The 23490-nt window shown below is 37.6% G+C and overlaps 1 protein-coding gene across 2 annotated transcripts in view; it reads right to left on the bottom strand.

The window, feature by feature from the left end:
* The window catches only part of ARHGAP24 (Rho GTPase activating protein 24), a 468734-nt gene that overhangs the window by 148714 nt on the left and 296530 nt on the right, over positions 1-23490 (bottom strand). The window contains exon 1 of one of the 2 annotated variants that reach the window (XM_058547443.1): positions 13255-13327. The exons of the other annotated variant lie outside the window; for it this stretch is intronic. The gene's annotated coding sequence lies outside the window, so the exon portion shown is untranslated. Of the gene's footprint in view, positions 1-13254; positions 13328-23490 lie in introns of those variants that run through there. 2 annotated transcript variants of the gene reach the window in all.

The following is a 23490-nucleotide window of genomic DNA, read 5'->3' as shown; positions in this document are numbered from 1 at the left end:
TCGTAATATTTTATAAGTTGAAAAGAAAGTTTCTCTTCACACATTTCACACAATTTTCAACCACTAGCCCTGAGATATAAATTTGAATTTCAATTATGAATTTCAGCTTTCTTACCTAACAATATGACCTGAAAATGTGCCCAATAAGTAAACAAAATACAAATATAGAAAGAGATTCAGAAAAAGTATAAATGTGGCCAGTGCAAACAAAGAACTGTGCCATGTCATGCAGCTCGATCCTATCCAGTTAAGTGAATCCTCCCATACTATAAAAAACCAGCAAAGGATCCACCCTCTTTCCTAGAAACTCTAGTAATAGGGACTCAACCTAACCCATTCCGGGAGTAAGGATTTACAAGTTACAAGAGACTACAGTGTACTTTGTCTCTCTTTGGCCAATTACTAGGAACATCAATTGTGGGGGAAAGTTCCCCTTTTATTTGGTCTTTGACCACAGATTACTCACTTAAAAATGTTGAAATATATAGATATTCAAATGAATTGATAGACATCTCCCCCGTTCTGACTTCTATTCTTACTTTCATAATCACGGCTTCATGAGCGTGTTTTTCATCATGGGACACTGTAAATTTTTGATAGAAATACTCTACTGAACATACAGAAATAGGCTCTACTGAATGAGACTATTCTACTGAACAGTTATTCTAGATTCCATTTAAAAACGAATAATAGGTAAGTCTAAAATGGAACTGAGGTAAATAAAACAAGACAACATCTTTGTGTTTTTTCTTTTAGATATTAAGGTAGCTACTTTAATGTCTCCATTTATATGGTGTTCGTAAAACTTAAGTGACCAGATCCAAAAAGAAGAGACTAAAATCAAATAAGGCACCTAAAATGATCAGCAGTTTCATGTTTGTTAAATTGATAAATGTCAATTACATAATTAATGTATCTCTCCATCTGCTTCTACCCTTCATCCATCGGACTTTGTAAAGTGGATAATTTCCTTTTGATCAGGTGACATGGTGGCTTTAAGACAACTTAAGGACCATTAGCAATAAGCTGTATCAAAATATGAAATAAAATTAATATTTAAATTTTGATTTATAGAAGCTGTATTTCAATATGGTTGGTCCATCACAGGTAGGGTGTGTATCTCTTAAAAAATTCATATGCTGTGGGCTTCCTTTTAATATACAAAGCCAAAGCCATTGCTATTAGGGTCAATCTTGCCAAATATTCAAAGCCTGTATCCAGAGCAGTTATGAGTGAGAAACAAATCATATGAAACAAATAATATGGCAAGAGACATGGCATCTGCAAGGTGGGTGAGGCCAACCACACAGCTATGCACACAAGGCCACTCAGTTCATCACACCTTGCTTGGCTGCTGGGTCCAGTGTCCACTCTGAAGCTCATCTCTTCTTCACGGCTTTTAACTACACAAGCTCCCTGCTTAAAGGCAAGATTTAAAATGTAGTTCAGGAAAAATGATTCCTCATGTCCCTTGAGTAATTGTGAACTTGACACTAGTTTTCTTAAGTCATTTTTTACCAAAGTTTAATTAAGTTTATTCTGCCATGTGTTTTTTGTTTTTGTTTTTTTCTGTTTTCTTCAACCAGACACAGGTCACTGAGTTGTTTAAGAAATGTATTTTGTAGCTTCTAAGTTAATTCCAGTTAAAAGCATTTATTTTGCATCTGCTTGGTCAACAGAGTGAAATTATTTTATTCTCAAAAATGTTGGAAGGATGACCAGACAAATGCAGGTTTAATGCTTTATCTGCAGTGATAAAGAAGTTCTATGTGAACATAAACACGATTATCAGCGATTCAAGTTTGGATAGATAATATTGATAAAAGGTAAGAATACGGAACAAGAGAAAGTCTCCATCCTCTGATATCTAAATTCTAATGAACACATACACTTCCCTCTTTGAGAAAGGTACTTGGAAGCAAGGACTATGGTAAGCAACACATATCTACAAATTACGATTTTTCATGTTTAGGATAATTCGTTCTATTGATTTTATTGAGTATTCTGTTTAATTTTGATTTCTAAAAGCAATGGGAGTAGCTACCATTTTCAGTTTATTGTCATTGTTGCATTTCGCCTTCCCTCTGGAATTAAGCAGGCGTCAAACATTTATTAAATGCCATCTAAGGTAATTAGTTGTTTATGAGGGTGCACAGACAACGCTCAGGTTGTGGCAATTGACTTATAATTTTTATTAGAACTGCATATAGACCAGAACAACAACAACAAATAAGGGCGAGGGACTCAGTTCAACCAGAGGAAGAAGGAAGGAAAGAAAGAGCAGAAACATCCTTATGTGAATAAAGAAGACAGCAGATGCATGGCAAAGCTAAATGGGGAAGGTATGGAGTTAGGGAGGGAGGGAGCGTGTGGAAAGCATTTTATTTGGTTTATATCTGAAAGGAAATGTGCCTAAAGATTATCACTTGAGGAAGGACACAGCTCCAGAAAAAAAGGAGACAAATCTGCAGTAATAGCTGTCTGTGCAATAAAAGAGATTTTAAAAAACACGTTTTAAAGTAGTTATTTTGGCCTTTTAATGATATATTCAGAATGATTACACATCGCTCCTGAGACACAGTATCCACAGTGGTTACGCACAGGAGCTCTGGAATCAGATCTGGAATTCTGACTCTGACACTAATTGATGTTGCAACTTATTTAACTTCTCTCTGCCTTGGTTTCCTCATCTGCACAATTTTCCTCATCTGTACCATTTCCTCATCTATAATTTATATCATTGTGAGAATTAAAGTGTTTAAGTATGTAAAGCACTTAGGAAAGTGGCAGGCCCATAGTAACAATATATGTTCTTTATTCTGTCTCAACATTTTTCAAATCCAGTAGGGAATGTTAGCAGGAAGAATGATCAAGACAATTAAATGACGTTGCTAGTACATTTTCAAAGTATCGTTTTACTACTTAATATATAGATAAAGCTAACAGATCAGAAATACCAAGGCTTATCTAGGAATCAACCCAGTAGAGATCTCAAGAGAAGGTCGTACAAACGTCACCAAGAGCTCTCTAATTTTCAGTTACAAAGGATCACTCCCATGTAGGGAAATTTATCTACAATATTATCCACAGCATGGCAGTTTTAACAGATTCAGAATATGGTTCATGTTGCACACTTGCTGATATCCCAGTTTTTAGGGGAGCAGACTCCTCCTGAGCATATTTTAATTCTGTGGACAATCATATGTCACTTCAAGTCCCCATCCCCATGAGAACCGGGACATCAGAGTTCCTCTCAAGAAGCTGCATTTTTTCACCTGCTATTGTAAGTATTTGCCCAAGCTGACTCCAGGATAAACTTCAATTCTGCCTCTTTATTATAAAATTTTGTCTTCCATTTGTCTTCATGTAACATAGACTCTACAACCACAACTTTTGGCTGAATTACACTTCTAGGGAAGCAGAAAACCATGAGACAGAAAAGGCAGAAATAAGCAAAGCAAGAGTTCACATGTTTTCAATACCTTAGAAGATGATGCTATAATCTCAAATGCCTTTTCGCCAATACTACCGAGGAAATTTTTTTCCTCAGTGGGCTGTATTTCAGGATTAGGTTGTATGACTCAGCTAAATGGGTCAACTCAAATTCTAGACCAGATTGGCAGAAAAGAAGCAACAAGCAAAGTAAGTGTAGGAAAAAGAATTCAAGCTATCTCTATATATGATGGTCTTCTGAGTTCACTCATGAGGGATAATCTAAAGTAAAGTAAACTAATGCTAATTGAAACTTAACTCTGAAAACTGTCCCCAGAGGTCAACATTACCTTACAAATACCTGTGTCATAGCTGTGCTGAATAATGGCCATACTTGCTATATGTACACATTAATGAGGCCCCTGCACATAAACACTGCTCTTTTTTGAGTGTTTTTTATGTGGGGGCCCTGCACATGAACACTGTTCTCCTTCTTGGCATTTGAGAATGAGGCTTTATTCTGAACAGCTCTTCTCAAACTTTAATGTACAAACAGAACACCTGGGCATCTAGGTAAAGATGCAAATTCTGGTTCAGTAGCTCTAGGATGGGCCTTGAGGGTCTGCATTCATAACCAGCTCTGAGGTGATACTGATACTGCTGATGTATTGACCAGACTTTGAACAGCATGGAGGTTACAAAGCAGTCTGAATTTTCCTAAGTTCTCTCATTATTGTCAACTTTCCCGAGCCAATGTTGTGGGTTGAATTGTGTCCTCCAAAAAAGATACGATGAAGTTCTAACCCCCAGTTCCTCAGAAAGTGAACTTATTTGGAAATGGGTAGAGTCTTTACAGAGGTAATTCAGTTACAAAGAGGTCAACAGGGTAGGCTCTAATCTACTATGGCTGATAACCTTATAAAAAGGGGAAATTAGGACTCAGCGACAGACATTAGCAGAAGGAAAATGAAGTGAGGACACGAGGAGAAGATGGCTATTTATAAGCTAGAGAATGCCTCAGGCTACTAGAAGCTAGGAGAGAGGCCTGAAACAGCTCCTTTCCTAGCACCTTCAGAGTGAGCGGTGACCTGCCAATACCTTGATTTTAGACTTCTGGCTTCCAGAACTGTGGGACAGTACATTTCTGTTGTTTAAGCTACCTAGTTTGTGGAACTTCATTATGGCAGCCTTAGGAAAGTAATACAGCTACTGTGTTAAGGACTTTTCCCCAAAACCTCTTCTTTCTCCTCCTCTCTGACACATACGGAAAATTTCAGTGCACCACTGAACTTAGTACAATGTGAGGAATGCAAGGACAACATCCCACACACAGATAAGGTGACACAAAGGAGTAGGGTCGCATTTCTCAGCTTTGCCTAAGACTAAAGCTTGGGTTGGTCCTACAGTCACTGAGGTGTTGATAAAGGAACAGGTTAAATCTACTCTTCATGGGACCTCTTGTTAGTTCCCCTTAGGAACCAACAAACTTGACTTTTAACTTGCTCAAAGGACATATCATGAGATTTCTGTGAATCTCTAAATTCTCAAATACTTCTATATTAAATAATTTCCTTCAGAAAACGAAAGAGAAGTAAAAACTTAGAGTGGCCCCTTAATATAATAATTCTATAAACACAGACAAATTATAAGGCATAAAACAATTTTACAAATGACTTTTTTTTGTTGTTGTTGCTGTTGTTTTATAATAAATTTCATGGACTGATTTTGGCATAGCTTGCCAATACAGCCAAATTTGAATTCCATAATTTATTCAAAACTATTCTTGTCTGTGAATCTCCATCGAATTCCACCTCTTCACATCCTTTGCACTTCATTAGCAGACCTACAAATTGCTTTTCTTTTCAGAGCCGTTTTTCTACAGTGAAACAAAATTTGTGTGTTTTTTTCCTAAAACCACATTATGAGAGTTTACAATGAATACAAGTATAAAAAACAACCCACATAGATGTACATGTGAGGGTGTAGGCAAGAACGAGGCAAGCTAATCTCACTCACTGGCTAAACGACAGGTTCCTACAAATCAGCCTCCCATCAAACACGATTCAAACACATTCCTCAGCAAAGTGACAAATTACTTACAAGGTATTATAGACCTTTGCTTTCATTTTAAAAGAGTAAAAAACACACTTCCAAGATCCACGAAAGTCAAAGGTGTGAAGTTCTTGATTCTGAAACTCACCCATTACACTTCCTCTGAATACACTTCACCTTATTTTTTATACTCTCCATAGTTTCCACCTAGGGGTGGTACCACTCCCTCGAGGGGTGTCTGGAAAAGCGTAGGGGTGTTCAAGTTTTCACAATAAATGGAGAGAGTTATTGGCATTTAATGGGCAAGGCCTGGGGAAACTAAATAAGACAAAGCAAGAGATGATAAATCTTCGCCCTTCACCAAATGCCAAAGGTTCTATGCTGAGGGCCTCATCCCATTTGGACATTTCTTTAAGATTAATGGTCTTTCCAGTTTGGACTCTGGGTTCACCTTTTGACTTCCACCAGAAACCATGCTGAGTTCACGGTCTCCTTCTCTCTGATTTGACAGGTGTGTCATTCCTTTGCATGTTCAAAGAACACTGGTTTCTTACTCTTTCAATTTATGGACTGTGATAAAGAATCTGTTCTTTTTGGTTTGTTGTCTCATTTTTTTTTTTTGAGTATTATACATAAATCTGACTAACACAGTGTACTTCAGATAGGACATCTTGGGGGTGTTTTTAAGTATTCTTTTATATGACCTTGCAATCACTCCACCATTACTGTTACGGTCTCATTCTTCCTTTTATCCATTCATTCTTCAAACATAAATAAGCACCTGCTATGAGTAAGACACTGTGTTAGGCCCCATGGAGGGAGGCTGCATACAATGATAATCTGATATCCCTTCTGTGATTGTCAGATTTCATCTCTCATTATTTTCTCTGATAACTTTCCCCAACTTTGTCCTTTTGCCTGATCTAGAAAAAACTCACTCCTCCACAAAATCATGGCAACCCTTTTTGCTAAAACATCTCCATTCACAATCTATACTAATTAGCTTTTTGATTATTTCTTCTACTATGGAAAAGTCCATATATATATTTTACCATTTGAACCTCAAAATACGTGATTTATGCTAATATTGTATTACAGATGTAAAATCTGAGGCTTAAAACGTTAAATAACTGCCCCGTAGTCAAACAACTTGTTCATAGATTTCAAAACAGGTCTTGCTGACCCTAGTGCCTGTGTTCTTAATGAATATAAAATATTCCTGATAATCAAAATCACCTTTCTGTGACCGCCAGTGAACTTTATATGTCCTACTTTTAAATTTTAGCATAGACACATTTGGCCCTCATTTGCAGCACCTTGACTAAATTCATCATGACTGTTTTAGAAAACTGGTTATACCTTCCAAGTTCCTATTAAAACTAAACCAAAAAATGCTTAAAACTTTTCTGGATTTCTTAGTTAATACAAATCCACAAAGCAGAGGTTCCACATATAACTAGTAGTCCTCTGTGATTTTTCAATGCCTGCAGGCTTTTGAAGTGCTGTGGATTTGCCTTAATCTGTTGCTAGGAACACTGCACATTGCTCCAAACAGCCTGCCAGTCTGAGAACCCTAGCGTGAATGACATAAGTGTTTCTTTTATCCAGGTCAGAGGACGGTGTGAGGCGGTACGGGAGGTCATGGGAGGTGAGGAATTCCAGGATAAAGAAATTAACTAGAGGAATAGGAAGTGAAAAAGAAGAAAGAATCCACAGACCCTAAAGAAAAAGCTTTCCAACTGAAGCCCGCCTGCTCCCCACCAAGAACATGCCCCTTGAGAGCTTTTGCAATCGGTTCAGTCTAGTCTGATAACAACTCAGAGAGGCCAGTGCACAGCTGACAGTGTCTCATTCCCTTGTCACACCAATGGAAATCATAGATCCGAAACCTGCAGACACCAGAGAGAGTGAAGCCACTTTGAGGCCTCAATCAAGTGTCAGATTTAGGAATCAGGAGACTTAAGAGCAAGAAATCAGTCTACAATTTTTTCCTAACACTTGTCTGGCCACAAGATAAAACACAAAGCCTCAGCTTTGGAATTAAAACAGAAATTAATGATTTACATTTATACCTTCCTTGCTTTTCTTCATCTCAGGAGCTTGGGCTCCTGAAAGACATAAAGGATACTGGGACAGATGGAACAAAGAAAAGGACCACTTTTGACACCTCCCTTCTGCGATGATAACTGCCATGATTGCCACCAAGCCCAGGCATCTCTTAAGCAGCAGGAGGCCATTTCCACCCCTGCTCATGGCTGCTTAGTGACATGGCGGATATAGCAGCTATTCTGTGCAACTTAGCACACCAAAGCCTTCGTTTAGCATGCATAGAGTTTCATATTTTACACCTAAATCTTCGACTCCTCTAGAATTTATTTTGATATAAGGGATAAATCTTTTTCCCCCCAATGGCTATGTAGTTGTACCAATACCTATTGTCTACTCACTCATCCTTCTCTCACTGTTTCACTGTTTCATATTTGTTACACACTAAATTCTTGTGGGAAATTCCAGTTACTGGAATGGAGAAACTAAATAGGAGAATTAAAAAATTTCATTTCCATTGAAACACCATATGTATACTTTCTCCTTTCCTAAATGTTTTAAAATGAAAAGGAGAAATAATACAAGGGCAAAATGCCATATTTCTGAGGTTTCTCCTTCCTTGATTACTGGCCATTTTCAGCAGATGTTGATCTATTCTAATTCGATAAATTAATCATCCTATTCAACTATTAAAAGTTCTTTGATCCCTCTGTACACTACTGCTGACTCTAGGAGTAAGACATTATGAACGACAGTTTTGCCAGTTCAGCTGAAACTGAACTGCTACTCAATTTATGCATGTCCCTTGCCACACTGTATGTTTGTCTATGAAGGTATGGCTGATAATGGATATTTTTAAGCAACAGGAGATTCAGCTTTTGTTTGAGCAAAATAATCAACATATTTCACTCTTTTTTTCTGAATTTATTTATTATGAAAATTAGACTGGAAACAGGGCAAAAAGCTCTTAGGGAATCTGAAGAAAATTCTGTCAATGAGTTTGATTAACTTCATCATTGATTTGTTCTATAACTATTGTGTACCAGAAGGTGAATGGTGTTTCAACCAAAGGTGAATGGTGAATGTGCAAAGAGATAATTCCCTTAATAATCCTAGCCTACTTAAGGGTTTTACCAGAACCCTAATATAGAAGCATTTATTGTTAGACTCTAAATCAAATTATTCATTGCTGTGTAGGACATGTAAAATGGACCTAATTATTCAGTAAAGAGGATTCAGTTGTTTTCAACCCTTTTGTTGTTTTAAAGTATTAACTTTAAAAAACAAAAACCAATGAAACAAAAACCTTTGTGGAGTTTACTAGGAGAGGTACCTGAATTGATGGGGTACATTTGGTGTCAAGAGATTGTTGTCAATAGTGGACTAACCAGGTGAACACCATACTTGGCAAAATGACACTAACTAGTCTATTCTTGTTTAGGTGTGTTAGTTTGTATTAATCATGCCTTTTTATTTTCTGTATTTCTGATGCTTTATTTTCTGTATTTCTGATGCTTCAGGCAAGATCTGTGATCTTGGCTGACCCTGGAGAGGCTGCCCCTCCTACGGCTAGCCAATTCCTAGAGATAGTAAAGATTCACCTGGGAGTGGGCCTTTCATAGGGAAATAAACCAATTCAGAGGCCACACCCCAACCAGGTCCTTGATCTGGCTCTCATGAAGCTCTTACACCCTGGGCCACTCACTGTCCATCTGCCCTAAACACCTCAGGGCCAGGCACACAGACAACTGGAAACAGTCCCTAAGCCCCAGAGCCCGCTGAAATTATTCAAACTAGCCAAACCTAAACCTGCTTGCCCTGCCTAACCTGTTCTTTCTCATGTAAACTACAATAAGGGCTCTTGCCCACATTTCCTCTCTCTCCTTCTGCCTCCTCACCAACCCTGGTGCTTCCCCATGTGGCCTCCCTATGGCATGGCATGCCCCCCCCCGGCCCCCGCTTTTGGGAACTGGGAGTAACACACTATTTATCCTCTCAATGGCAGTCGTCTCCTGATCTGTTGGCCTCACTATACCTGAATAATAATAAACCCTACATTTAAAGACATAGTTCTTACATAAACTTATAAGGAAAAGAATACCCCTTTATAGCTACAAAATAATCTCCCTTAACACACTGGTGTGTTCTGATAGGAGTTACCGGTCAAGTGAAACCCCATTCTACTAGAGAATAGGAGTCAGAGAAGGGACAGTCTCTAGGTTGTTTACTATCAAAATATTCAAAGCATTCTGACATTTAAAATATTCTATCAGAAGATAGCATATTAAAGTCTCTTTTTATTGATTTTGATATGTTGGAGCAGAATTTTTAAACATTCCCTTAAGATCTAATATGCCTGCAATAGGAAACTTTGCAATAATTTCCTTTTGATGGTTTCTTGGCTATTAGAAATATTTGGAAGTTGTAATTACATTGTCTTGAAGTGATTATTTGAATTACCTATTGATGAGAATCATTTGGCTATTAAAATGTAAAGAGTTTAATTGGTTATTAATATTTTTAAAAAATTATTTATTGTGTGTGGTGGGGGGTGGTTATTAGGGGGAACCTGGGTAGACATTGGGATCAGGTTTGAAGCCTACCCTAGCACAAATAATTTAAAAGTTTAAAAAACAGGACTTGTATTGGTTGTAAAAATGTGTATTTGAGATAAACTACTTCAGCGGGAGCTTCCTGTGGTGTCCAAGGACGACAGGCAGTCACAGTCTGGGCCTATCTTCTAGCAATCAGACTCTACCCACTCCATTTCCTTAGAAAACACTGGATTCAAGACAAATGAGGCAGACCTCTTAAACAGACTTGTAGAAAATGTGTTTAGTCTCCGTCTCAATGGAGAATTGCTGCTGCCACCTGCTCCTACTCCAGCTGCCAAGTTCTCACAGCCAGTGGTCCATTAAGGAGCCCAGTGACTGTCGGGACAGTTGTGGCCTCAGAGGGAATCCACCCGAGGAACAGTCATATCACACACCCTGTCTTCCATGTTTCTTGTCTTCAAACAACCGAGGCCTACTCTAAGGAATCCGGAAGAAATAGGAAAAGTTGTGTGAGTGTTCCTTACTTTGTCTGAATCTACACTATTTTGGGAGGAGTTAATAGGCAGAATAGAACTTAATTACCTTAATACTAAGATAAAGAGACATAAAAACTACGGATACCTCTTTAGGCTAACCCCATATACTACAAATCAAATGTAATCTCAATTTACCAAGTCTTTGTGAAAGTGTAACTATGTTGGTATGTGTAAACAATTGTTGATAAAGGTTTCCAAGCCCAGTTACAGGCTAGATAGATAAGAAAGCATGAATAGCAGAAACGCCAGGCGTGATAGACACAGTCACGTGTCTGGCCTGGTAGCCATTTATCCCATTCTTTCCCACTAACCACCCACGGATCTCTCAATCTCACAGGAGGTGGGTCTTTCCCTAGTCCCAGGAGGTAAATCGTAATTGCTTCCTTGCCCAAGGTGAAGAGATTGAGTGTAGGTCTAAAGAAAGAAGGTTCAGTAAATTAAATATTTAAGAAATTTAAAGTCTCGAATAAAGAATAAAGCTGAAACGATGAAGAGAGTGAGCGAGAACATAATGTGTTAAGTTTAAGCTTTTTAAAAAATTAGAGATACTTATCAAACATATAAGTCTAATCTTTTCCCTTAACTAGGAGAACTTAATTGCATAGAAGTAAATGTGTTTGAACAGATTGGCATGTGCTTTGAGGTCGGTACCTATAATCTCTAAACCTTTTTAAATCTCTTTGCATGTTGCAGTAAGCTAGTTATCTAAAGAATAAACACAGACACTATTCAAGGCTTTTCTTGGCTGTTTACACTAATTCTGCTTCATCAAATAGATGACTAAGTTTCTAGTCTTTTTGTATGGAAGGTGACCATGGGTACAGATGGACACCACATTTGAACATACCGGACTGTAATCATTATGGAGATATGATATGCTCACATTTATAAAACAGTGATAAGAGAGTATGGTGTTAAAGTCATGTTACACCCTTTTAAAGAAGTAGCCAAATTTTAGATCATAGCAGCAGAAAAGCCAAGGTAGTACAGGTTCCAAAATGGAAAAGCCAACAATCAATTTTTTGTACATCTCAAGTTTCATATCTGTCAAATGAAACTAATGCTGTTCTTAACTTGCATAGAAAGCACAATGTTTGAGTCAGGTGTTTGCTCATATTCCAGTGTTCTAACACAGTCTGAAAGCAAGAAACCGTGAAGGGTGTCCAACGAATTTAGCAGTCGTGTATGTAGCAACAGGTGACATTCTAGTGTAGATTATTAGCCTCTTTCCAAACTGACATAATTCAAAAGTAGGACAAATGATTTTGATCCTGTATGTTATTTGTTAAGCATTTTGAATAATTTTAATGTTCATTGCACTTTAATATAACTTGTTACTGAGTTTTCAAAGTCTACCCAAGTGGAAACCAATTTTAAATAAAAGTTTAAAATGTACATTTCTTTAAATTCCAATTTTATCAATCTCAGCAACAGAATTCAACTTAAGGCAGATAAGTACATTCCACAGGTTGACAACATGTTTTATTAAGAATTTTTGCTCTTGGCTTCATTTCTTCTGACTTTGAATTTCCTTAAATATGCTATTCTTTCATTAGACATAAAAATTTGAGCAGTTGAAGTACTTTTCAGTATTCCATCATAATTATTCCTTATTTTAATGTATTATCTTTTCCCTCCACTTAAAATTTGAAAGCTTTTTGAACTCTGTCTTACCCTATTTATACAATACCAAATTCCCATACATTTCCCTTTTCTAGAGCACATGTTTCACGAATACAAATCTCCTGTATATTTATTTAGACACAGTAATACAATGTATCTCCTTCATATTTTGTATGGATTCAGTGAAGCAGCTAACATACAAAACTAGTGCAGGATTAAGGCCTTTCCGTGTAGCCAAGAGCACATTTTGGCTTTCTATTGTACTCACAGTGAGTACATACTCCATGTCCCCACATACCTTCACAAGTGCACACTATAGCTGTTTTGTCCTTGTGTACACAAAATATGAAGTTCCAAAATTCAAATACGCTGATCACAAAAGCTTTATGAGCTGACTAACTATAAGGACATCAAAAGATAGCAAGGTATTATTTGGTTTTCTTTTGGTTCTCAAACAGTTTTTAAAAATACACACTCACACACACACACCCCCCAATGGCCAAGCAGAAGTTTTCATTTCGACAAGCAAAGATACAGAAAACACCCATGTTACTTTTATCACCAGATCAGACCCTAAGGCACTCCACTCTCTCCAAAGTTTCAACCACTAAAATGTGGGTGAAGCAAAGAATAGCCCACAGCAAATACTCCAAAAAGGAACAATTCAGGTTTCTATCGGAAGCAGTTTCCACATGCTTTCAAATCTGCGCTGGAATTGTATATATGAACAGCTATATCATTTGGCAGCAGCAATTAATGAAAGAAGCCAAGAAAACGGCACTCAACTGATCCCACTTCAGCTCAGGAACAGCACTAGGTCCAATCTGTTGCCACAATTTGGACACCCTGGCGAGCTGAATGGATCGTGACAGAAAACACGAGTATAAATAAAACCACACACCGTCTACGTCTATTTATGTTGACATAAATATCCCCAAATTATCAAACACAACCACCAGCAATACCTGGCAATCTGTCTCCCAATTAATGAAAAAGCTCCCAGTTCTCACCTTGCCCAAACACACACTTCAGTGGCCAGTGACAAATGCAGGCTGCACTTGCGGGCTGGGAGACAGAGCAGCTGCTCCGTCCTGAGCCGCTTACAGCACACTCGAGCCGGCTCGGCTCCTACTCTCGTTGGTTCGCTGCCGTTTCTCCCATGACTCCATCACCCAGGAATGGAAACCACTGCCCTCTCCCCAGCACTAGTGGGCTCCCCAGCTAATGAGCTCAGGTAAAAACGCTGAGTCCTGCAAGGGCGCCACAAGGTGAACAGGGGCAAAAAGAGTGTATGGGAAGACGAGGGACCGTCAGGGAAAGACCCTAAACTCCAGACACCTTGCCTTTCAAGAGATCCTAAACTCCATAAATCAGGGCTTCGACAATAGTTAGAGAAGCAGTAAATCTGAGAATCTCCAAATGGCACCGAGCCAATCTGCTAACCCGAGGCCTTCTTTCAGCGCTAATTCTCTCCCTCTCTCTCTCTCTCCCTCCCCCCACCCCTCTCTCTCTCTCCCCCCCCCTCACACACACACACACACACACACACACACACACACTCACTCTCTTCAGTGTAGCTATTCTAATTGCCCAGACATCCTTCTCAAGCCAAAAAGGTTTTGCATTCCCTTTCCCAGTAACAAGGCTTAAAGAAAGGTCTTAGAAAATTAAAGTATTTGCCAAAATCAAAATAAAATCATTCTTTTAAGAGCAAAATCATTTCTGACCCATAAACTAATTTATATTAATGAAGTCTTGCTTTTTGTGCACATACTGGAATTATGCAAATATCCCCCCCCTTATTAAAAAGACAGCAAAGATGTTTATTTCAGAGATGACTGGCAGAATCAATTAAAATTTCTCATAAAAATTCCCACTATCTTTTTCAAGATTAGTCTTGACTTATGCACATTTTAATTTGCGAGGTTTCAAGAAGGCATTTCTTGACTAAAATATAATTATCTGCATGTATATGTTATAGACAGATACAAACATGTTTATAAATATTTCTCCGCAGAGTCTTTCCAGGTTTTTCTTTTTCATATTTTGGTTTTCCTATCAGAAATGGAGAAGAAAATTTTTAAGCTTGCAAGTACATCACAAAACATTTCTCTTAGTTGTGTTTTTTTCTTATAAGTAAACAATTATTTACTGAAGTTTACATCGATCAACAGCTTTAACAGGAAATTATTCTCACTCTTCAGTCACTTTCCTCTCCCCTCCTCCAGCCACCACTGTTCACCAGCCATGTAACTTGAGCACTCAATCTAACCTCCTAGGCATCAGTTTTGTAATCTATAAAACGGGGATTTGTTACTAGTGTTAGCTTGCCTTCCTCCTGGGTTGACGTGAGGGTGACATGGGACAACGTGTAGGAGAAAATGCTTTGTAAATTATAGGGTGCTAGGAAAACTGCATTTTCCTCCCTTTCATTGCCCTAGTTAGTACTGGGGCGAGTGAATTACTTTCTGTGTTCTCCAAAAGTCCTCCTCCGCTTCACAGCAAAGTGTTTGTTTCAAGTAGGCTATAAATAGAGTTCAGGATTTTATTGAACTGCTGTCCTCCTTGTGGCAGATCTTGACGGCAGCGACCACATGGCCAGCGTCGGTTAATTGTGAGCAACACGAGCCCTGGTCTTTGAGGCAGAACCAGACCAGCTGAAACTCTCATAGAAAATGCTCACGTGCGTGGCTGGTTTCACGGTTCGCCTGGTGTCCTGGTGTACTCTTGTGTTTGAGGGGGCTGCCCGTGGGGATTAATGAAGGGGAAAGGCTGGGGATGGAATGCCAAGTTTACTGCTGAGTTAACTAGTAACAAATGCATCTGGGCATTCATGCTAATGTTCCTAGAATTTTGTATGCATTATTTAGAGATTAGATTGTTGGGGTGGGGGCCCAGAAAAGGGTTGAAACCAGCCGGGAACAAGAAAGGAACTAGCAATGTGAGCACCTGTCTTATGAGACACACAGGGCTGGGAGCTTCACGAATATTATCTCAGTTAATCCTCATAGTAATCCTACGAGGTGGTTGTTATTCTTCCCATTTCATTGATGAGAATAACTAGCCTGTGCACTGTTACTGGTGAGTGGTGGAGCTCCAATCACAGTCAAGGTCTGCACGGCCTAAAGTCCCATATTTGCAGTATATTCACTAACCTATGACTTTCTCAGAAAGAGAAAGAAAATCAAGTTTGTTTTTTAAATAGTGGGGGTAGCGAAGGCAAGAATGCAAATACCAAGAAACCTTCTTGAAAGTATTTACTAAGCAAGTTACTTTTATAAAGAGCACAGAAATTTTTAGAAAAACACATTTTGATTTTTTTTAACAATGAAGTTGTTGCAAGATACGGGAAAAAACAACCAATTTTTCTTTTTTAACATTTTTTTTTTTTTTTGTGAGGAAGATCAGCTAACATCCATGCCAATCCTCCTCTTTTTGCTGAGGAAGACCAGCCCTGAGCTAACATCTATTGCCAATCCTCCTCTTTTTTTTTTTTTCCCCTTTTTCTCCCCAAAGCCCCAGTAGATAGTTGTATGTCATAATTGCATATCCTCCTACTTGCTGTATGTGGGACGCGGCCTCAGCATGGCCGGACAAGCAGAGTGTCGGTGCGTGCCCGGTATCTGAACCCAGGCCGCGAGTAGCGGAGCACGTGCACTTAACTGCTAAGCCACGGGGCCGGCCCCCAATTTTTCTTAATACATGCCAATAATAATTTTTTAAAATTTGGTCCTGCCTGTCTTCAAATCAAAGACACGATTTCAGAGGTCTTTCTCTATAGTAGAATACCATTCTGGTTTTCAACATATACCCAATGCATTATTTTATTTTAATTTCCTTAAATTACCAGATCCTTAGAAATGCCCACAAGAAAGCAAGGCAACCTCTTACCCTTAAATGTAGCAGAAAGACATTTTTTTAACTGTAGTTTAGAGTATAGTTGAGGAGTCACAATTTTTAGTCTGCTGAGTCTGAGGCTGTTAATAAAACACCGAGTTCTTTCTACCAGTGTTATTGGAAAAGCCAGAGGCAGAGCCTGAACTGCAGCCCTACGTGGTACATATTTCTGCTCTCCCCTTTTTAAGTAGCAGTGCCAGCTGAAAGAGAAACCTTGAAATTGTATTTGCAAGCCAGCCGCTCAATGCATACCGAATCCGCCATGTAGGTTAAGTTGTTCTGCCTTCACTCTCCCTTTTCCATATTTTTGCGATCTTTTCTGAGAATGCCACTGGCTGACTATACCTTGTCTCTGCTTTTAACACTCCCATCTGCAAAGTGCACTATCCAAAATCCCTTCAGAAAACCAGCCTTCTCATCCTCCCCAAATCTAGCCTTAGAAAGACAACTACAATTTGAAAGTGTTGCAGATAGAATCCGTTTGTTTCAGATATTTTTATTAAAGAGAGAATTATAAGTGGGCCACTGACTAAATTAGTAATAAGTCACAATAAATGGTGGAGAAAAAGAATAAATGCAGGTACTTTAATCTCAAATTTTCAACTCAAATTCTGAATAAAAAAACCAAAACAATAATAGCATCCTAAACAGCCCAACAACCCACATAAAAGAAGGCAAAGGGCCTTCGGCTATTTGGTGTTCATTTCATTAGTACTTTTGCTCAGAATATGCATTTTGACGCTCAGTACAACCCACTTGTTCTAGTGGTATCATATTTAACCAAAGAGCAAGTAAAAAAAAAAGTTAATCTATCATGAAGCCTATAATGACATATATAACATACGGCAAAGTCAAAAAGCTGCTCTCTCTCATTCCCAAGCCCATTTTATTTCTGAAGAAAGGATGAAAATACCACAGTCAGAATTATTTAAAAAAAAAAAAAATTTAGAAACTATTGCAGTAATCTTTCAACAAAACAAAAATCTATTGGTAAAACTTTCAATTATCTCTCAAGTCAGAAATAATAAAAAGAAAAACAGTTTTGGGCACTTTCTTCAAGTCATTATACTTCTCATTAAGGTATTTTGTTTTTCAAACACTACAGCTAGTGTTTGCCAGAGAGTAAGTCCACAGCAGGAAAAAATAAGAGCACACTGCCTCCTTCCTTTTTGTCTCAGAACCTTCATTTCCTCTCTTGGATTCTGAGATCCTGATTTCAGAATCATGTATTGAAAAGAAACTTGTTTTAAAGTTTAAACGTATGAAGAAGAAAGCATTTGGAAGCATGGGTCGATATTTGCGGTCGGTGAAGAAAGTAAATAAGATGTTTTGGTTTTCTATTTGGTTCTTGCTCCCCTGCCACTGACGATGTCTTCCTGACATCAGGGTCCCAGTGGAGGTGTTTAACTTCACACAGACATCAAGGAGGTCTGGCCTGAAAGTCTTAGAATCTTTCTACGTAGGGTGGAACTGGGTTCTTGGATGAGTAGGACGGAGTTGTTCTTAGTTTGTAATCTAATGGTGAAAAGTCTTTTTCTAACTCATTTTTCCCTGCTCCTCCCTTCAACCTGACTCCTTTTCTTAGGCCTTAGAAACAGCCCCACATGATAATACCTATTAGCCATGGAGAGCAAATACTGGTAAAACAATTGAGGTCATTTGGGGAAAAATTTAGAGTAATATGAAATGCGTAAGCTTTTAGCATGTCAATTATTTTGTGTGGATACTGAAAGATATGTATGTGAAGTCTCAATCTACATATAGTCAAAATCACGAAATTGAACACTCCCTGAGCAGTCATAAGTTGCTGTATTTTTTACTGGATGGTAATTTTCTTTCTGGATACAAAAAGATGTATCTATTAATGCCTTTTCTACTCTACGATATGAAGAACCACCATCCAGGTTTTACTGAAAGCTTTCCTAAATACATTTAAGTGGTTTTAGAAAAAGAAATACTTAGGAGTATGAATAAAGGCAGAAAAAACCCTGAAGACTATCCCTTTGTGAACGCAGGAAAGGTACCTCTGAGCATTTAAAATTATTCTAAAATATACAATCAGGATCATTGGAGATATTTGAAATTTTTGTGAAAGTACAGTCTTGCAGTATAATTGTGAGCCCCTCACAGCACGACAGGACATTATAGTCAGGTAGTCTGCATGAGGGGCTCCCTGGCAGGTGGAGCCAAGGGATTACAGCCTCAGCTGCTCTTCTACCAGAGGACTTGGGTAAGGGCTCTTTTAAGAGGCCTGGGACACACAGGAACATGGGTGCTCCTGTTTGCCACCAAGGGGATCCTTGAGGGTAAAACCTTCAAAAATATCAGTGTCAATGCTGAAGAAGAAAAGAAAGAAAGGAATTAAAAAAGAAACCAGTAACTCAAGTTCATGATGTTTGGGAATCATTTTTGAAAATATATTTCTTGACAAAGCCAATTCACCATGTTTATAATCTCTGCAAGTGGAAAAATTCAGTCTTTAGACCTGTAATTATCATTACTCTCACTATCTGCATTAAAAATATTCATGGGGGGCCCGCCCAGTGGTGTAGCCGTTAAGTTCGTGTGCTCTGCTCTGGCGGCCCAGGGTTCCCCAGTTCGGATCCTGGGCACGGATCTACTCACTGCTCCTCAAGCTATGCTGAGGTGGCGCCCCACATAGAAGAACTAGAAGGACCTACAACTAGGATACACAACTATGTACTAGGGCTTTGGGGAGAAAAAAGAAAAAGAAGAAGATTGGCAACAGATTTAGCTCAGAGCCAATCTGCCTTAAAAAAATATATATTCATGAGTACACATAAAAAAATTCTAGATGCTGCAGTATTATAATATAAGGAAAATACAGAGTTTTTGGTTTCACTGATTTTTAGAATGGAAAAAAGGGAGATAGGGAAAATGACAGGGGTGTGTGTGTGTGTGTGTGTAAACTCAAATATAGAGAGAATGGATATGGTGCAAATATAAATAGCATGATAGGCATTCATGAATACATAATCATAGTTTAGGGGTCACTACATAGTCCTAAAAGGGGAATGATGAACTAACAGTCTACACACGATCAAGAAAATCTATTGTCTTCTGAAAACTGATCTTGCTTTCACACATATTTCAGAGAGATCTCTTCTGTAATGGCAATACAAATATCTTTGGAGGTGAGCAGGGTGCCTAGGGGACAGACTGCATTGCTGATGTGACTTGGGCCTTACCAACACTTTTGTGTGTTTCACATGTCTTTCTGACCTGACTAGGAGCCAGCTGGTAGAGAACTCAGGATTACAAGAAAATGAACAAACATCAGCCTGTTAAATAAACAGCAGACTTGGGTCCTCAATATATATATTTCTTGGGAGTAGAAGTGCTGAGCACAAAAGTCTTGAAGCCAGTCAAGAATATTTAGACTCAGCCTAAAATTCATTTACCTGCTAATATTTTATTTGTTTGTTTGCTAAAATAACAATTGAGGAACTGGAGAAACAGCAAGACCAAATCCACAGAAATTGAGCATTTTACTTTTCAATAGTTAAGGCATAGCCATATGTTTTCCTTTTTAAGTTGAAATAAATTTTTCTAACGTGCTCATATGGAGAAAAAGGTTCATTAGACAAACAGAGCTATATTTCAAGAGAATGGGTTTTGCTCTTTAAACAGAAAGTCAACACAAATGAAATTGGGAGCACACTATGCTCTTCAGATGTTATTGAGCTAGAGGCTCAAAAATATAAAAGTATGATAGTTTCAAAACAATAATCTCCAATAAACTCTCTTAAGGAAAACAATAAATACTTTTACTTATATCTTCATTTGGACTGTAACTAGCAAATGTATGTGTTTGCATTATTCCTACACTTTGAGCTAGTGTTAGAATTCTAGAGTTATTTCTGGAAGCTGAATAAAGTTTACATACACTTATTTTATTTTTATGGAATGAGCTAATATCATGCATTAAATTTCATCTTGGTTGATTAAAAAAACAATTGAAAACATAACTTATGCATTCATATAGAAATAATAGTAAAAGATCTGTTTAAGGGATTCTATTTTATCACGAAACAAGACAATATTTTTATTTAATCTATTCAAGTGGAATAATCACACTATGCCTCCTGTTTAAAATTTAGGAATTACTATTAAGACAATTTTATGTTTAAATTTAAATATCTTAATATTACAGAAAATGATATCTATAGCCCCCTCCCCTGTATACTATATGTATATCTATCTACAAACATATACACAATATATATGTATTCTAATCTTTATCCATATGTATAGTTTTATGTGGTTATAGTCATATATAAATTTTTTATTTACTATTTCACTTTGAATATTTTTGTGTGTGTGAGGAAGATTAGCCCTGAGCTAACATCCGTTGCCAATCCTCCTCTTTTTTGCTGAGGCAGATTGGCCCTGGGCTAATATCCGCGCCCATGTTCCTCTACTTTATGTGGGACGCCACCACAGTGTGGCTTGACAAGCAGTGCGTCAGTCCGCACCTGGGATTCAAACCTGCAAATCCCGGGCTGCCAAAGCAGAGCCCATGAACTCAACTGCTACACCACCGGGCTGGCCACTCACTTTGAATACTTTATAAGCATTTTTTCCTTGTATCCACAATCATCAAATAAGATATTGTAAAAAAAAAAAAAAAAAAAAAAAAAAACCTTGTAAACTGTAAAATATATAAAGAAAATTATTATTATATTTGTTATTTTCAATGCCTGCATGATATTCTTTTGAATTAATATGATATAGCTTATTTATACATTCCTCTATTTTTTGGCACAAACTTTGATTCTTTCCAGTTTTTCTAGTAAAATTATAATATTATTTTACTATTAATACATTATTAACTACAAAAAATATTTTTATTTTGGGGCTGGCCCCATGGCGTAGTGGTTAAGTTCGCATGCTCTGCTTCGGCAGCCTGGGGTTCTCAGGTTTGAATCCCGGATGCAGACCAAGACAATGCTCATCAAGCCATGCTGTGGTGGCGTCCCACATATTAAAAAAATAGAGGGATTGGCACAGATGTTAGCTCAGAGCCAATCTTCCTCACCAAAAAAAAAAAAATTGTTTTTCTGTAGAATTGTTTTCCTCTTTCAAAGTCTTCTCTTAGAACAAATTTATAGAAAAAGGATCACTGGGTCAAAAAGTCTATTCTAATTGAAAACTTTGCTTTTAGGTGGAAAAATTGGCATTTCTTTTTGGGATGGAGGGTGAGTGAAAAAGCACATTTACATATTTATTTGTTATAAATTATGTTGAATACTTAATCCATATACCAATTCTCTGTGTTCTGTTAGTCCATGTTGTTTGTGCAAATTTTGTAACCACACTTATTTTTATCCCTAGAATAAGGACGAACATTTATCCTAATAAAACATTGGTTGATGACACAAGTTGATGCTGATCTCATAAGTTTCATTTATACGTGATGATCAATTCTAAACAACTACTTATACATTCTAACTATTTACCAAAACATCTATGTGATCCAAAGAAACTATTGTAATTTTTATTTGGTAAATTCCATGTGTTGCTCCTTTGAAGGTTTCAAAGTACATCTTGCAATATAAAAAAATTCATTAAAATTAATGATAGAAAAGAACAGTCATCGTTTCCATGTTGCAAGTCCTAAATCATTTCTTCACTGCAAGAGGCATCTTTAAAATTATTCACATTTTACATTTTATAGTTTTAATAATTATTTTAAAATTGGTATTTTGATACTCTTTCAATATGTTCACGTAATTTCCCCATTATTTAGACTAGAAAAAATAGAGTACGTTATAACAGTGAAAACAAGTTTGTAGTCATATGTAAACTTGCTTTCTTAAACTAAACTCACTTCAGCTGTCAATAGAGCACTTTTAAGGAATTACACTCAAATATGAGGCAGGATATTCATTCTATAAGTCTATCATAAAACATATCATAAAGATATAAAACGTGCATATGCAGAAGAACTTTCTTAACACCAACCTAATTTTGCACTAATATATTTTTCTTATTCAATTTTCTTTTCTCTACCATTGCAAATTTTCACAAGGGGAATTAGAGAAATAAGGAAAATCTAAGTACCACCAAGAACCAGTAGGAAATGGAGGTGTCCTCGTTCAGTGGAAAGGGAGTGGGATGGGAGTCAGGTGGACCCCACTTACCAGGTGCGCAACGCTGGGCAAATCACTTCCCCTGCCTACGTTTCAATTGCCTTACCTGTTAAAGGAGATTCCAATCAGATATTGGATGTTGAAATCACATGTAAACTGAGAATCCAAAGAGTTGTCATTACATGATAATCTGCACTAAATTTTACGAATTTGGTGTTACATTGATTTTCGTTGATTTTTAAATCAACTCCATGGCTTTTACTGCTAGGCAAGTATAAATAATAACAATATAAAGGCATATTCCCATCAGCTCATACCAATATTTATTCATAAAGCAAAAGATAAAGGAATGATGCAAAAAAACTGAACTTCTAAGCATTTCCATATAGCTTTTGCAGTTGCACAACTTTTCCAACTGGCTAAATAGTGGTTCTCAAAATATTTCTTCTGATAACTGCTTCCCTTTACAAGTCCCATGACATGTCCCATTAAAACAACAACAAAAAAGAATCTATATAATGGCAAACAATCTGTTGTGAAGAGGGCTACTGTGACATCTTGAGAGAGAGGGGAAGACTCGGAATGAACAATGGGCACAGGCGATAGTGGAAGAAATAAACATCTCTACCCACAACAGAGATCAATAAATGCTGTTAACTGGGTGCAGAGAAGAAAACAAACACAAGAAAGATTTCACTGAGGAGGAAGAGGACCCAGTGTAGGGAAGAAAGCTAAAAGTGGAGCCCTATTTCTCGCTAATGAAAAGATATATTACCTAAAACTGGTTTTCACTTTCTCACTGAAGTTCTGAATGTTATGGTCAGTTATACTAGAAGCCGGGGAATGCATTTAAAAGGATCTGCTGACACCTAATTGAGGCCCTTTTGATGATAAAACCAATCACCCCCTGCTGTGGTCTTGAACGCTTCTTTCCTGATTTACATGGTCCCAAATTAGGCTAAAATGGACAAGAGAATGAAAAGAGCCCATGTGACACCGAAAGTTTATGCTTTGCCTCCTTTGTCACCTTTCTGAGGAAAAAGCAACTACTTATGGAACAATGACTTAGTGAGTATAATTATTTTCATTTTACAGATAAGGAAAATGAAGCTTAGGAAATTCAATATCACTCTATCATAATATTATTATCAGCCAGTAAATGGTCAATAATGCAACATTTTCTTAGATCTAGTCCAGAGAGGGATAGGGACTTGGATCTTAATAGCTAAGATTATG

The sequence above is a fragment of the Diceros bicornis genome, chromosome 8 (genome assembly GCF_020826845.1).
Source record: "Diceros bicornis minor isolate mBicDic1 chromosome 8, mDicBic1.mat.cur, whole genome shotgun sequence".
NCBI classification, from domain to species: domain Eukaryota; kingdom Metazoa; phylum Chordata; class Mammalia; order Perissodactyla; family Rhinocerotidae; genus Diceros; species Diceros bicornis.
Note: the sequence above shows the minus strand (reverse complement) of the source record. Positions and strands in the feature narration are given on the sequence as shown.